This window comes from Anser anser (assembly GCF_964211835.1).
Source record: "Anser anser genome assembly, chromosome: 2".
Lineage (NCBI taxonomy): Eukaryota > Metazoa > Chordata > Aves > Anseriformes > Anatidae > Anser > Anser anser.
The window spans coordinates 12,618,240-12,634,237 of NC_139721.1; the positions used below are offsets into that span (position 1 = coordinate 12,618,240).

Below are 15,998 nucleotides of genomic sequence, written 5' to 3' on the forward strand. Positions count from 1 at the left end.
CTCACTGAAATCTCCCCACACCCACTAGGTTAAATCCCCAGGAGGACTTCCTACAGGTCCCCTCCTGTTCACCGACCCTAAACCAACAACAGAGGATCTTTCACACACCTCACGCGGACGCCCTACGTGCTCCAGTTGGATCAGGCCTCCCAGCTGCACCAACACGCTCACGGTACTGGCTGGCTTACATAAAACAGCAACTCCTGCAGTCAGAGACCTCAGTTTTCGTTTCAGAGCCATTTGGGGGGCTCACAGTTACAGAGAACAGCCTACACAAACAAACCACAACAACACCCACCCCCCCCCCCCAACCTTACGATCTGTAAAGCCATGGTGGTTTTGGGAGGGAGGGCTGGGATGGCGATTTCTGAACTGCCTTAGGACAGCAATGCTGGAATTGAACTCTCTTGGATTAATCTTTCAAGGGCCCTGTTCACATCATTCCCACCTCGGGGCACCACACTAACAGATACTACCGCGTATTAAAAAGTATTTGCAATGTTCTGGAAATGGTCAGCTCTTCTAGCTTTTACCTAAGAACCCCCAAATTATCGCTTACTTCCAACATCACCCTACAAGGACATCTACCGAACTCTAGGCCTATGAATTTTCACACGGGAGATAAAATAAACTAACACCGCACACATTTGTTCCAGCTGGCATGACACACACAAACACACCTTGACAGAATCCCAGGAATTATTTAATGGATTTAAGTTAATGCCTTTAATGCTTGATTTCATTACTTACTTGGAATACCAACAGATACCAACAGGGAGCTGTGCCATGTTACAACTCCTGGTTTGCAGTAACTGTTAGGTAAAGAGCACACTAGCTGGATCATGGTTATGCTTGAAAGGAAGTTAAAACTCAAATTACACTGTCCACATAAAAAGGAAATGCAGCTTTGCTGCCGCTGACAGCCATGCTACAGTCTCAGGGAAGTCAGTTGAGACCACATCCATTTCTCAACAAATTATAATCAAAACACTACTTTTATTTATTCTCAGTGGACGCTTTCGTTCCTTAAGATGAGCGGACACACAGAAAAAATAACTCAGATATGGGTCAAAACGTCCCAGCCGCGAGAGACTTCAAGTGATATCCCTGAGGATCACCCTAGTTAGAGCGGAGCTAAAAGGGATAAAACCGGAGGATGTCGCACATGCAAGCACAGTGATGTCATGCCTGGCATTAAAAGCCTCATTTTGTATGAGGACGAGCAAAACCTGCTGTATTCCAGTCTGCTGCAGTTTGAAACTGGTTTGAAAAAGTAAAAAGAAGCGAGTACCTTTGCTATATTTAACGCTAGTTTTCTCCTTTGGGGCTTTTATTAAAATACCATAAAATCCACCTCCCTGACAAAAAGAATCAAAACGCGACACTGCCAGTTTGGGATGTCTCCTGCCATGAATTATTGGTTTTACAGCCCTGGAAATCGTGGATTGTCCCTGGGGTGGAAAGAAAAGAAAACCGTGGTACTTGCAGAGAAAGCAGCTGAGGGAGCGCCCTCCTCCCAGACACCTACAGCAGAGGTGTGCTGCAGGACGAAACTCTGACGGGAGAACTTCTGTGGTGGCCAGGCAGGAAAAACGTCATTTTATGAAGGGTAGTAATCGCATGGACTTTGGGCTGATCGCTTTGAGCTACGTACATCTGTGAGCGCTTTCCGGGACCGAGTTCATCACAGGTACAAGAAGAGAGGACAAACAGAGGAGAGCTTGTGGCCATTCGTTTCTGCACGTGCACGGTGGCAGCTTGAGAGGGGATAAACACGCAAGCGGCCGCTGAAGAAAAACAAGGACCGGCCAACAACTTTAAAAATGCGTGGGCTTTTTTTAGCCTTTATACCCTCCCAACCTGCTGGCCAGTAGCTGGCTTTCACCGACCCGGAGATCAATTTGCAATTCTGTGTTTCAAAGGGTTGCTGCATCCATCCTACAGGCTGAAGCCACATCTACATCAGAAAGGCTTCACCGGGACAGGAATATATTACACAGGCAAAGCACTTCTGTCACAGATACCTCTCAAACAACAAAATCACTCCTCTCCCGGTCTCCTAACACCACCACACCACGCATCCAGCCGGGCTCTGGGAGCTCCCAGCAAGGCTACACGCATGAGGTTTCTGCTGGAGATGTCCGAGCCTGCTCCTCGCACCTATAAAACTGCCCCGGCTCCAGCCAGGGGACGAACCGGCCTGAAGTTTAATCCCTAGTTTTAAAATAATCACAGCTCTTTGCAGGTGAAGTGGATGAAGCGGAGAGCAGCAATGATTTACAATCATTTCATGAAAATAATATCGTAGAGGCATTTGACGTGTTAGTTTTCAGCTCCAAGTTGGAAAGAGAGTTTGCTGGAGTTCCTGTCATTTCTCCTCTACAGGATATGCTAAAACTTCCCGAACTGGGATGCTGGCACCTGCATTGCCTGAATTGAGGCGGGACACAACAAACACATAGGAGGTACTGGCTCTGCCTCGCTGACATCCTCGTGCTGTGCCCCCAGCTTTGCTGTGGGCAGAGGTGCAGCCCCGCAGGGCTCTGTGTGCTCCCCCAGCATCACCCACTGCTCCAGCACCACTGGCAGGAGCTGCCGGAGCCTCGTCACCCAGCAAGTCCCCCCCTCTTTCCTCCAGCCCTGCTTCTCTGGATGCTTTTTCCCCTCCTGCTCTCCACTTTCCAATCCCCCAACAAACTTTTGCTGGGTTCCCTCTGTACGCCAGGGCCCCGGTGAGCTCCTGGGGTTTAAAAGGAGCTCCTGCCCTCAGGGTGGGGATGCTCCACCGGGGAGGTGCCTGGGGAGCCCAAGGAGGGGGGGACGAGGGTGATGCCCCCCAGCAGGAGGGGGCAGAGGGACCCCCAGAGCCAGGCAGGTGGAGCTCCTCAGCACGTCCCAGCTTCGCTTGCAAGTTTTATTCCTAGCAAAGAGGGGACAAAATCCGTGCCTTCTGCTTTCACCCTCGTCCCGGAGACGAGACGGAGGGAAGGAAAAATATATATAATAAGCAGACAGTTGCGGGCAGGCTTTGGGAAGCTGCTAAAACAAAAGAGAAAGTCACCCCCTCCTGAGGAAAAAAAAAAAAAAAAAAAGTAAAAAAAAAAAGTGGATGCAATGTGCCAAAGGCCGAGTTTCCCGAAATCTCCCGATCCCGTTTTGGGAGAACTCAACGCCCCGGCGAAGCGGGGCCCTGGGCAGCGGCTGGCGCGGGGCGGGCGGCTCCGTGCCCCCGGGGGGGGGGGGGGCTCCGAGCCGCGGCCTGGCGGTGCCCCCTCACCGGCAAAAAGGGGACAAGGGGAAAAAAAAAAAACAAAACAAACACCGCAAACAAAACCAAAACCAAATCACAACCCCCCCAAACCCACCGAATCGCAGCCGAAGAAACCCCGGCCAACTCCGGCAGCGCGGCGCGGAGCCCGGCGGCAGCCCCGGGACCCCCCGGCCCGTTGCCTGCAGCCCCCCACCCCCCCCGGGCTGCTTTTTTTTTTTTTTTTTTTCCTCTTTCTTTTCCCCCATCTCCCCACCCGGGAGCCAGCGGCTCCCGTCGCGACCCCGCGCCGCCAAAATCGCCCTGCTCGCCTCTACGTAACGCCCTGTCGAAAGCGGACGCCATATTTTGTGTTGCTGATGTCGACATAGACAAACGTAGACATGTTTTTTCCTCCCCCCCCCCCCCCCCGCCTTCCTCCTCCTCCTCCTCCTCCTCCTCCTTTCCCCCCTTTCACCCGAACTTGCGATCGGGAGGCACAGCGGCGAGCAGGACCGGAGGGGTGTATGGGGGGGGGGGGGGGGGGGCAGGGGGAAAGAAGCCGCATTGCTAAAAAATAAAGAAGCGATCAATTAAAAGCCCACCCCCAGCACCCCCCCCCCCTCTAGGCTCCGGCACCCCCCCCACCCCCAGCCCCGGGGCCGGCTCCCGGAGCAGTTTTTTTCCGGGAGCAAAAGTTGGGTGCGAGCGAGCGGGGCGGGAGCGCCCGCAAGCGCATGTGGGCAGGGAGGAGGAGGGCGGCCGAGGAGGGCTCGGGAAGGAGAGCAAAGGGGGGGACACGGGGACGGGGACACCCCGCCCGGGAAGTTTCCTACCTGAGCCCAAGGCGGCGTCCCCGGAGCGTCTCGGGGGGAGCGGCGGGGAAAGCTCCGCGCGGCCGCGGGACCCCGCGCCCCCCGCCCGCGGCGCTCGGCCCCCCGCGGGCAGCCGCTGCGCGCACCCGCACGCACCGCCCCGGCAAGAAGGGAAAGGGAGGGAGGGGAGAGAGGAGAAGGGAGAGAGGAGAGGAGAAAAAAAAAAAAAAAAAAAAAAGAAAAAAAAAAGAAAAAAAGGGGAAAAAAAAAAAAAAAAAGCCCTCGATCGGCGGGGATCTACGCCAAAAGCCACGTGATCTCTGACGTCAGCCTGCGTATTTGCATACGGTACCACCGCCGGGGCGGCCGCCGGGGTCCCTGGGCTCGGAGCAAAGTTGGCAGCGGGGCCGTGCCCCCCCCCTTACCGCCCCCCCCCCCCCGGCCCCGGCCCCGGCCCCGGGCCCGGCCGCGTGAATTTCCCACGCCCCCAGCGCCGCACGCGTGGGTTCCGCCGGTGGCGCCCCGCCGGGGGTGGGGGGGCTCTGCCCCACGACGGGACTCCCCCCCCCCTCCCCCTCGTAGCATCGCCCCGTGGGGTTAGGACCCCCCCCCCCTTTCCCTGTCCCCCCCCCTCCGTGGGGCTGGAGCGGCTGGATGGGGCCGTGCCGCCTCCCTGAGGCTGCCCCTCGGGACACCTGGGGGGGCGGGGGGCATTTCTGCGGGCTCCGCTGGGGATGGGGGGGGGGGATTTGGGGGGGGGGGGCTGCAGGCGGTGGCCGTTTGTCGCGGGGGGGTGGTGGGTATTTCCGAGGGATGCTGCGATCCCTGCCGCGTCGCAGGGAGCCTGCCCCCCCGTTTAAAACTGTCGTTAAAACTCCTAGCGTCTCTTCCCCTTCCTACCGAAGACGCGCAGACAGCCGGGACCCGGGCTGTTTTCTGTTGGCTACGATGTTTTAATGACGAGAAATAATTCGCCGAGCCTGGCTTGCTGCCGGCTGGCAGGTCTCGCAACAAGTCCGGGCTAACAGTCCCCGTAACTTCGGGGACACGCCGGCTGCGATGCGCTCCCTCTGCCGAGGTGCCCTTAAATTCACGCCTACATCACGCACCTCGACCTCCCGAGGCTCGGAAGCCGCGGGGGGGGGGGGGTCGGCAGCGTCCCAAAGAGGGGACAGAGCCGGGCTGGAGCTCCCCCCCCCCCCCCCCCCCGCAGGGCTCAGCGACACCCCCGGGCACCGCGGTGTCCGCAGCCTCCCGCGGGGACGGGACCGCCCGGCATCGCTCGGAGTGCGGGGAAGGGGAGCCGGGAGTTGTCGCTACTGGAGGGAAAAAAAAAAAAAAAAGAAAGAAAAAAAATCGCGTGAGAAAGTAAATATGTCAAAGCAATGTCAAGAGATTTCTTTGCGGGGATACCCTGAGCTGAGTAGGCGTGTTTTTGCCTGCCTGCCTGAGTGCAGTCTCTGCGAGCTCCGGCTGCGAACGGGACGGATCCCTGCCTCCCCCCGCTCCCAGCGCTTCGCTTTGGCTCCTCGGCTCCTCGCCAGGAGGGAGCTATTGGAAAATATTGGAAATATTGCCGAATTTGGAATGCTTGGCGGAAAAAAAAAAAGAAAAAAGCTCTTTTTGCTGCAAAAATCCCCCCCCCCCCCAAGTTTTTTTTCCTAGTCTTAAATAATTTTCTGTGATTTGGGAACTGAAAACAAAGAAGAGCCAAAGCGTTTTAGCTACACTTATTAATGTAAAATATTCTTTACAGGGCAGATCAATGGAAAGGCAAGCGAAAAATCGTCTCCTTGCGGTTGTCCTAATTAGCACTTTCTTTAAGGCCTCTTTAACTTTTTTTTTCCTTCTTTTTTTTTTTCTCTCTCTTTTTTTTTTTTTTCGCTGCCGAACGCGAAGGGCTCTTTGCCCGGTTAGGTGATGCTGCCGTCAAACGCCGGCTTTCAAGTGCAAACGAGGGCTGCCAGTGGGAGCCGGGTGCCTTGCCCGGGGGCAGCCTTTGGGGACAAAGGGCGCTTCCCAGCCCAGGTCGGGGCGGTCCCTGCGCTAAGTCAGGGCCCTCGCGAGGCTCCCCCAAAACCTACATGACGTCGTAGCAATTGGGAGCTGAAAAGCCAGTAAGGATGGAGCGCGGTTCCTCGGTTTTAAGGCGAGGAGGGTGTGGGTTTTAAAATTGTGCCAGTTTGTTCCACGTTCCTGCAAGGCAACTGCGGAGATTGTGGGGGTAAGGCTAAGGGCACCTGCTCCTCTGCGACTTCGCGTTTTCCCACGTGGAAGTGCAAACCAGAGACCTGGTCTGGCCATCAAATTCCTCCTCTGTTTGAATCTGGAGTGGTGGGACCAGCAATCTGCGTGGCACCTCTGCCCACATGCTCTCCTTTAGGGAACTTGTGGTTTGGGGGGGCCATCTCTGACTCCTGCCCTGTCAGATGTAGGATAGGATAGGATAGGATAGGATAGGATAGGATAGGATAGGATAGGATAGAATAGAATAGAATAGAATAGAATAGAATAGAATAGAATAGAATAGAATAGAATTAGAATAGAATAGAATAGAATAGAATAGAATAGAATAGAATAGAATAGAATAGAATAGAATAGAATAGAATAGAATAGAATAGAATAGAATAGAATAGAATAGAATAGAATAGAATAGCTCGGTTGGAAGGGACCTTCAAAGATCACCGAGTCCCACTACCTGATCTCTTCAGGGCTAACCAAAAGTCAAAGCACACTAATGAGGGCATTATCCAGATGCCTCCTGAACCCTAGCAGGAATGAGGCATCAGCCATCCCTCTCAGCAGCCTTTTACAGTGTTCGACCACCCTCAGGGTACAGAAATTGTTCCTGATGTCCAGTCTGAAGCTCCCCTGGCGCAGCTTTGTGCCATTCCCACGTGTCCTGCCATCACCAGCACCTCCCTCCCCACTGCCCCTCCTCGGAGCTGCAGGGAGCAGCGAGGTCGCCTCTGAGCCTCCTTTTCTCCAGACTGGACAACACCAGCGTCCTCAGCCTCTCCTCACAGGACATGCCCTCCAGCCCTTTTACCAGCTTTGTTGCCATTTAAATGAAATCAACAGAAAGGATCAAAAATTTGCTGGGGGATGGGAGAGCAGTATTTGTGATCAGGGTTTATAATTACAAAAGTCTTAATTCTTTGGGAAATCGGACTAAAAAAGAAGTATCTCTGGTGAAAGTGGTGTAAATACTCTCGCTAACTCTCTGAATGTAATTAATTTATAGAAGCCTAACATTAAAATGATGCAGGGCAAGGTAAGGAAATGGAAATTGCTTATACAGTATATGCAAAACGGAAGTTTGCAATTATTATTATCGCTGTATGTTGTATTTATTTATTTATTTATTTTGCATAAAGCCTCTCTTTTCAGTTCCTAGCACAATGGAAGCCCCACTGCTCACGGAGTACCGTGAGTGCGTGCACAATTTCCCAGGGAAGCAAGGGCAGAACGTCGGCTTGCTTTAAATCCAGTGCCCTCTTCATTTCCTCTGTGCACTTTTCTAGATTTAAGGTGACGCCTGCTCCATAAAGACCTCAGATAAAGTTGCAGCCTCCCTGTGAAATAGCACCTTGGTCAGAGATAACGAACCGTGTGCTGATACGCGTGTCTCTATACCCTTAACGGCGAGGAGATGAGCGTCTGACATATGTATTGTCACATATGTTTCCGTCTTATTGAGCGTGATGGTTCCTTTCTGACTGTTTTAAGCCTGTGAAATCGCAGGCTGAGTCAGCGTTACAGAGCTCCTTCCCCCTCGTGGAGGTGCAGCTCAGAGCTGCGCTCCGAGGAGACTCCGTGTGTATCCTCGGAGGAGCCGAGCATCCTCTGGAAGCCAAAACAGAGGCACGGAAAGAAACGGCTGCACGTTGCTCATGTCTCTGCTGGCCTAGCGCTGTGGCACCAGGAGGAGGCTCGCGCATGGGATGCGGCAGCAGAGGGTGGGCTGGGAGCTTCAGGATGCATTTTCCACCCCCCAGCAGAGTTTAGCAGCTCTGGGCTGGGGTCCCGAGCTGCTTGCAGGAGCAACCAGGCTCAGCTACAGCTGCTGATCACACAGCTGGCTCCTGGCTCCATTCCACCCTGCTCCTCATCACCCACACAGGTACGGCGAGGCCACGGCTCGCAGCTGGTGTTTTAGTTACAGATTGGTGCTGGAGTTAGGCTTTCGGTGTGGACAGCAGTAGAAATTAAGGTAAAAACAAATTGGAAAGAGGTCAGCAGATAAACACTGCTGTTTCTTCCCTCTCTTGTGGAGATCTTGTTCTCTGTGCTCATGGCAAGAGAGGCGCTGGCATTGGCACTGTGGTCAATGACCAGTGAGGAGGAACAGCGCTCTTTCACCTCCTATGTTTGCCATTCATTCCCCAACCTATATATGTTTTCCCCTGGCGAAACATCTACGAAAATTAAGCTTTCTCCCCTGCTAAAGTGCTTTGTCAATCCTCTCACTTTCCTCAATCGCTGAGCTGTACAAACACAAGCTGAGGTGGAGAGCACCGATCAGACGTGCTGTCTGCAAAATGAGATGTTAAAATAAATGCGCAGAAGAGCAAAGCGCTGCTGCGGTCTGATCCAATTATAAGGGCTGACCTTATGATCTGTAATGCCCTTAAGCTGGGGGAGGCTGTCAGGAGGCAAGATGCTTCCCCTTCAGCAGGGCTGATGGGGAGGATCAGCTGCTGAGCCTGGATGGAGAGAATCCCCTAAACACAAGCTCCCGGCGCGCCTGCACTCATCGCCTGAGCTTTCAGATGGGTCCTGGCAAGAGGCACGCAGGCATCTGTCTTTTTCTGTTTTAAAAACTCCAGGAGAGCTGATCACTTATCACGGGAACCATCTGGCTTATTCTTCGAGAGATCAACAGTTAGTCACCGAACGAGCAAGGAACATGCTGCACCGAAGTCTGCTCTCCCCATTAAATACGAGGACTCAGCCCAAGGTCCCCGAGATGCTGCGTGTGCTGCCTGCTGCAGGCGGAGGAGAGATTTAATCCTGCCCGGAGACTGCTGAGCAGCTGCGATGTGGAAGAGCTGCAGCTATGGGGATGGCAGCATCTCTGCCATGAGCCCTGGTGGCTGTAGGGATGGGGACCTAGAGCTCGGCTTCATCAAGGTCACCTCTGCTGAGGAGGGGCAGCAGGGCTGGAAAGCTTGACTTGGTCTGCTCTGCCCCCTCGATTGCTGGTCCCCCATGTGCCGGGGGGCCTGCTGCTGGTCCCCCATGGGCCAGGGGGCCTGCTGCTGGTCCCCAGTGTGCAGGGGGACAGGAGGAACTGGGCTCAGCCCCAGAGATGCTGAGGATGAAGGGCCAGGCCAGCGTAGGCTGCTGTACGGGTCAGTGCGGCTGGGCTGGGAGGCTGGGGGCTGCACTCTCCTCTTGGGGGTGACGCTTCACCATGTCCCCGCAAAGACAAGAGCACATTCCTGGGACTCCAAGCTCCTCATTTTCTGCATTAAAAAGGGCCCTGGGAAGATGTGAACCAGCTTCTTGCTAAGAACTTGTGCACCCAGGAGGACACATCTCCCCTCCGCCGGGCACTTGGTGCTTTAACCCAGCCCCAGACCTGCAGCATCCTCCAGCAGCCCTCTGCCTTCCCTACCAAGGGGGGCTGGCCCCGTGCTTTGAAATGTGCTGGTAGGCAGGGGGGGGCACCTTGCAGCTGGGCAGTGACCCCAGGGGGGGAACTGGGAGCAGCAGCCCCTACTCCCCCCCTCCCCGCCTGCAGAATTCATTACCCTTTGCTGAGGCTGCCAGTTTCGGGGATATTTTTTTTTTTTCTTTTTCAATATATTTTTTTTTTTCCATTGCTCTTGCTAATTACTAAAGCAATTTTTAAAATTTAAATGAGGGCTTCCTCCCTCACAGCCCATCTGCTGTGAAATCATAGCACGCATCCTTCGGTGACAGTTCAGGCATCGCCATGGCAACGCGCTGTGATGTGATCAGCCCTGAGTTATGACCTCACCGCGGGACCAGGCAGGCCAGGATGCTTCAGAGGAGGAATCAAAAAGCGGCTTCTGCCTTAACAGAAGTGGGGTCTGTGCTGCAAGCCGGGGGGATTTGCCCTGGAGTTGAAGGGTTGAAGCCTTCCCGGGGGCTTTCTGCCCGACTTCGGGGCTTGGGCTGGGGTGGCATCCACTTGACAAACCAAATATGTCTCTCCGTAGAGAACATCGCTTTCTTTGAAAAGTCATTTTCACCTGTTTATGATGCTAGTTCAATCCCTTGGAATTTTTTACACCCCCCCTGTTCCCCCCCCCCCCCCCCCCCCATACCCATAGATTAAAAGCTCTGGAGGCCAAACTCCCTGTTTCCTGTTGGGAAGCAGGTATTGCATGGCCGGGGGCAATGCATGCTTCACCTCTGCTCCCCCGTGGCTTTGCCCTGACCCCATCCAGAAGATAACAGGGCTGGGGGGAGAGTGGCTTGGCTTCCCAGGGCATTCATCTCTCACCTCCCTGCTGAGCCTGGTGGGAAGGGTGACAACTGTCGCAAGTCTTTGTGGCCAACTGGAGTGGATTAGTGACCAAAGGCTGCCCCGCAGGTGTCACAGCCTCTGTTACCCATTTTCAATTAACCAAAGACCTGAATCACAGCCCCCGGTTCAAATTAGTTTTTTTTTTTTTTTTTTTTGTGTGTGTGATTCCTGTGGATTTTGGAGCCAATTTTAACCATCAAACTGAGTCTGCTCCTCTGGGAAGCTATTTACACATGTAGCTAGTTCACCGAGACAGCTTGTATGTTTGTCTGTACTTTAGTACGAATTTTCAGGACGTGCCTTTATCTGTCCTCTGGACTAGGATGTAGCTCGTTTAAACTGATGGTACAGAGAGAAATAATGGGGATATCTGGCAGTGCAGGAATGCAGGTGGACGGGTGGCACCATGTGCCACCTCTCTGGGGAGCTGGAAAGTGAACAGGCAGTCTGATTTGGCTCTTTTAATCATTGCCAAGTGGATACGGTGCTGTCTACGAGGACTTAAACAATATGTGCCTATTAAGTGGTAAGTGGTAACAAAGCTGAGTGTGACAGGAGAGGATTTTTGGGAAAGGGGAGGGGAAGATCCAGGAGAAACGGCACAATTCCTCACTGTGCAGCAGAATAGATTTTCATATGATGGTGATCCTGTATAGTGGTAACATCCAGGGGACCCCACTGGGGCTGCTGTGCCAGGATCTGCATAGTGACATAGGATCACACAGCCTTTAGCATGCTATAGGCTCCCCTGTCCCTTATGGTGGAGCTGGTGTACAAGGCTGACAGGTCTGGTGCATCTGTTCCTCCCCAGTCCCTTTTTATATGTATATAATCCATACAGCCTGAGTGGATCACTAGTCAGGCCGTTTCAGTTTGCTTTACCTCTCTACCTGGCAAACGCTTGCTGCAGCTTCGTCTTTAAGCCATTTGGAAGAGCTGACCTCAAAGACCTCCATAAATTTTTAGGCTCACAACCAAAAAGGAGTGAAAAAAAAAAAAGATTCGGATACAATGATTTTCTCCTTCCAAAACTGACTATAAAAATATTCCCTGGCCCAGCCTGTTTATGCCATTTTACAGCCTCCAGCAAGTGTTTACAGCTGAGCCATGTTCCAGCCCCAGAAACTGCGGTACAGCCCTGGAACTATTGAAGTGCAAATGGCCTGACCCTAATCTAGGAAGATTCCAGAGAAACAGGTCAGGTGTTGCACTAAACACTTATGGCAACATGTTTTAACAGCAGGAGGAGAGAAGAATGTTTACCCTGGACAGATTTAATGTGAGAAGATTAATATCTTCTCTTTTCCTAAGGGGGATGTAATTAGTTTATTGGTCTTTGGCTGTGTACACTTAAAATAAGAGTACTTATGTAGCGCTGTCCATACCAGGGTCTCAAGATGCTTAAAAGATTAACGTGATGAGCGTTACAACACACCCATACCATCAGCCCATACGGTTATCCCAAAGTGCTGGTGTGAAGCTGGGGCCTGGGGGAGCTGGGGATGAGGCTCTCCAGTGCCTTTGGCTCTGGGCGAGTGGATATAAAAATCAACACCAGAATTGGGGCTCTTGTGGCTTTTGCCAGCATCATGAAAAAAACCTTTGGCACAGCCGAATCTCCTGAGCGTAAACCCGCTGGCTTCGCTCCACAGCCATCGTTTGTCTCCATGGCTGGTCCCAGCAGGAGCGCCCAGCTCTCGGCTCACCGCGCGCCGCGGTAAATATTTATGAGTGGCCTGTATCTTAGCAGTGGCAGCAGGAATTTTCCTGCTTTCACAGGGAAGTGTGCTTGTATCACCGTCAGAAATACAGAAGCAGTACTGCTGTGCTTGCAGAAATAAATTGGAGCCTTTATCCTAGCACGGCTCAACCAGCGGTTCATAATGTCCTTTTAGTGCACGCTCTGCCCTTAGGTCCCAGCACACAGATTTTCCCTGCGTGCTGGGGTAGCTCCAGGATTTTGTTTCGCCACAAGGCCATGCTAGTCATATCTCCAGGAGGTTCTGGAGAACTGGGTTTGAAAAGCTAGCTGCTGGGGAACATGCTAAATTTCAGGCTAGGCTAAGTGTATTTATGACAACTAAAGGGAAATTCTTTTCTGAACTTGATGAAACCCAGAAAAGCAGCTCTCTCAGTGTAAAGTATTTTGTCACAGTAGCCACCTTAAATGTCACCCTGGTTCAGTGACAAATTTGTGGTGACATTTTTCCACAGAGGTGGTTAAGCTCAGCTCAAGTGCTGCCTGTGAAATACCGACTTCCCCGCACTCCGAGAGCGGCTGGGGAAAAAATGATACTGTATGTAAAATCTGATTTATAAAAAGCTGCCTGTTGCTTCAACCTCTGGGCGCGTTTGTATTACAAGATGCAAATTAAATTTAGCGTCCTGCTGCCATCAGCTGTGTGGCGTCCAGGGCTGAGCAGGCGGGGGGGGAGCGGTGATGCATGGGTGGCGATACAGGGGAAAGCAGTGGGAAGACACGCGCCAGGAGGGCAACTTGTAAAGGCATACACCTTTATAAAGATGTGAAGGTGCATTTTGCTGGCTATGAGCTGTATAGAACCACCTGTTTTCAAAACTACAATTTTCAATATTAAAACAAACCAGAAAAAAAAAAAAAAGAAGATAAAGGATCCCTCACCCCCAGCCCCTTGAATTTATTTCTACCTGGTTTTGGGAGTCAGAAATAGGATGAAAAATAAGTGTAAGTTGTGTTAAAACTATCCATAATGTTGTATTGCCTTGGGGCATAAGGGTCTCTCTTTGTCCAGGTCCTATTCACCACTCTTACTTACGTTTCACCACTTTGATGAAATGCATTTCAAAACAAGTGCAGTGCTAAGGATGGTGTGGTGGGTACTGAATTTGATGGATAGTGGTACAAATGTAGATAAATATTAATCATATCTGTATAATTTAATGAGGGATATAAAGCCACCTGCTGCGTGGTAAAAACAAATTACTACCTCTTTGGTTATTTATTTTTTTTACTCTTTCTGGAAAGAATATGAATTTTGACTATACTAATTTCCCTTTAATGTCATATAGATGTAATTAAAGATCCATGCGTTGCAACTAAGCACAAGTCAAATCACACACAGGGGAGGCCTGCAGTGTTAACCCACCACTTCCCAGCTGGTACCGCACCCTAGCACCTCCTCGTTTGGTTGAGGACCTAGAAGACCACCTCCCTGCTTTGTTACAGGCGCAGAAGAAATCCCTTCGGAGACAATAATGAGTTTTTATTCACAGGGAAGTGCCAGATGGAGATGTATGTTCATATGGTTAGCCAGGGCATGGCACCTGTCCACCTCCATCCTCCGAAGGTGGGGATGCCCTATGGGGCCAAAACCGAAGCTGTGGTGCCTTGGAGAAGGCATCTGTGCAGGTGGAAACAAAATGAGTGCAGACCACATTATAGAAGGCACTGAAGGCAGATAGTTGCCTGCACCTGCTGCCACTGTGGGCCTTTTTGAGGACTTGGCAGGGTTTTTAGCTAATGGGTTCTTTCTGCTGCTCTGGAGCGTGCTGTGTCTTCTCACATCAGTTGTGCCATACCTAATTGCCTAGCTAATCAGACTTATAAACATCAGGAGCAAAACAACTTTGTCCCCCAACAAAGTTAATTGAATGCGATTTAATGTTGCCAAGAGATTTGGATCGCATCTCTCCAGCTCCAGGAGACTGGGCTGCCGCACAGGAGGCGCTGCGGAGGGGATGGCGCAGGGCCAGCAGACGGAGCTTTGTCGGGACGATATGGCAATGTTTGTGTGTACTGTGAAATTAACAAAGATAAGGGCGGGGTGGTCGACTGCCTCATCTGCTTCTCTGGCACAGGGATTCCCACTGAAGCGAACGGTAAAACACTCATGCTTCCACAGTACAGGCAAGTGATTTCAAACCAGCACGACTGCAATGGAAAACGGATGCCTAATGGAGCCAGTCCACCTTCCTCTGTGGTCCGAGCAGGTCTTGCACGCAGAAATACTTGTCTTCTGAGAAGCCCCAGCTGAAATCAAATCTGAATTGTTGTGTGCTGGAAATACATGGGGATGGGTGTGAAAGGTGTTACACCTCCCTCTACAGCTGACCTGAGTCCTGCCAAACCCTTGAGTGGTATTTCCGTCTGAGGACAAGCGGTATGTTCAACAAGCATGGTCTATTGGTACCATATCAGCAAAGCATAGCCCGTGGTTTCCTCATCACATGAAATCACCAGTACCTGAATAGAGCATGGGAGACAGGGGGAAACCTTGGAATTTCATGGGTTGGGGGACAGTGCAGTTTCTACTCAGAGAGCTCAGCAATTTCAGCTGTGATTTTAATGCAAGAGCTACAACCCTCTCTTACTACCAGTGAACAGGTAGGCCGAGGCTGTCCAGCTGGCACTTTTTTTGTCTTCCAGTCTACCACCTTTCATAAGCAATTTGCCTGAAATCCTGGTCCCAGTGAAGCAAAACGTCAAATAACCTCATTGGCAATAGTGTGATAGTGTGATAGCTCTCCCAGCAGCGTTACGCACTGACTCCATGCACTGGCTGTGCTCTGAATTTACTCACCCAGAAGTCACGTACGCATAGGTCATGGGAAACCTGCATTTTCTGTATAAAGAGAGTACAGTGTGAATGGTTCATCTGTGTCTGCCTGGATTTAAAAGGATTTACACATACGGGATGTTCCCTCTTTGCCAAGGCATCCCCTGGCATTGGGGTGAGGTTCAAGGGTGACATTGGTGGAACACAGCTGGGCCACAAGACAGCCACTTGCTGTTGGCATTCCCTAAAAATGCTCAGGGAGAGAGGGACAAGGAATGCACCAAGCATTAATGGCTTTGCCGCTGTTAACTGGGTAAAGACAAATATTTGTGCAGTGTTAAGGCCTGTTATCTGGCTCCAGGAATAAAGTCGTGATTCAAAGTGCTTTATCACTGATACACATCAGAGGAGAACTGTATAGAAAGCTTATCTCAGGGCTGTCTTGGCTTTTGCAGATCTGAATACTTATGTGGATCTGATTAGTTGTAAGTTTTATACTCCTTTAATGAGGCTTTTCCATCTGAATAGTTAGCTCTTCGTACAGAAATCCTCTCACTTCACATCATTTTCTGTTGCCCAGGGGCTGCGTGTGTCTAATTCATTTTTGTAGCCCAGAAATGGTCTCTCTAGACAGATTCTGGGGATCCAGCCTGAGCCAGGATGTGCAGTGGGAGCTGCCGTCCTATGCTTTCCGAGTGGGGACGCCCCGGTGGGCAGCGATTCCTCAGGTCGCAGTGAGCTCTGTGCTGTAACACAGCAACGGGAACAGAAAGGCTGCAGCTAAGCCCCAATTCATCCTGATGGGGAGTTTATTATCGTGGATGAATTTGGGTTTACCTCCAAACACCTCCCAGCAACACAGGAATTCAAGTGAGCTAATTCTAGCAACTTTCTTTAAATGA

At 51.7% G+C, this 15,998-nt stretch overlaps 1 protein-coding gene and 1 long non-coding RNA gene across 5 annotated transcripts in view; one reads left to right on the top strand and one right to left on the bottom strand.

The window, feature by feature from the left end:
- Positions 1-4,309, bottom strand: part of ZHX2 (zinc fingers and homeoboxes 2) — a 67,848-nt gene extending 63,539 nt beyond the window's left edge. For 3 of the 4 annotated variants that reach the window (XM_083823814.1, XM_083823816.1, XM_083823815.1), the window contains exon 1: positions 4,084-4,298. The gene's annotated coding sequence lies outside the window, so the exon portion shown is untranslated. Of the gene's footprint in view, positions 1-4,083 lie in introns of all 4 variants that reach the window. The other variant, XM_083823817.1, reaches the window with a different exon arrangement.
- Positions 4,310-4,332: 23 nt separating this feature from the next.
- Positions 4,333-15,998, top strand: part of LOC310894101 — a 41,135-nt gene continuing 29,469 nt past the window's right edge. Inside the window, exon 1 of the long non-coding RNA XR_014579558.1 lies at positions 4,333-4,410. This is a non-coding gene — a long non-coding RNA (uncharacterized lncRNA). The remainder of the gene's footprint in view (positions 4,411-15,998) is intronic.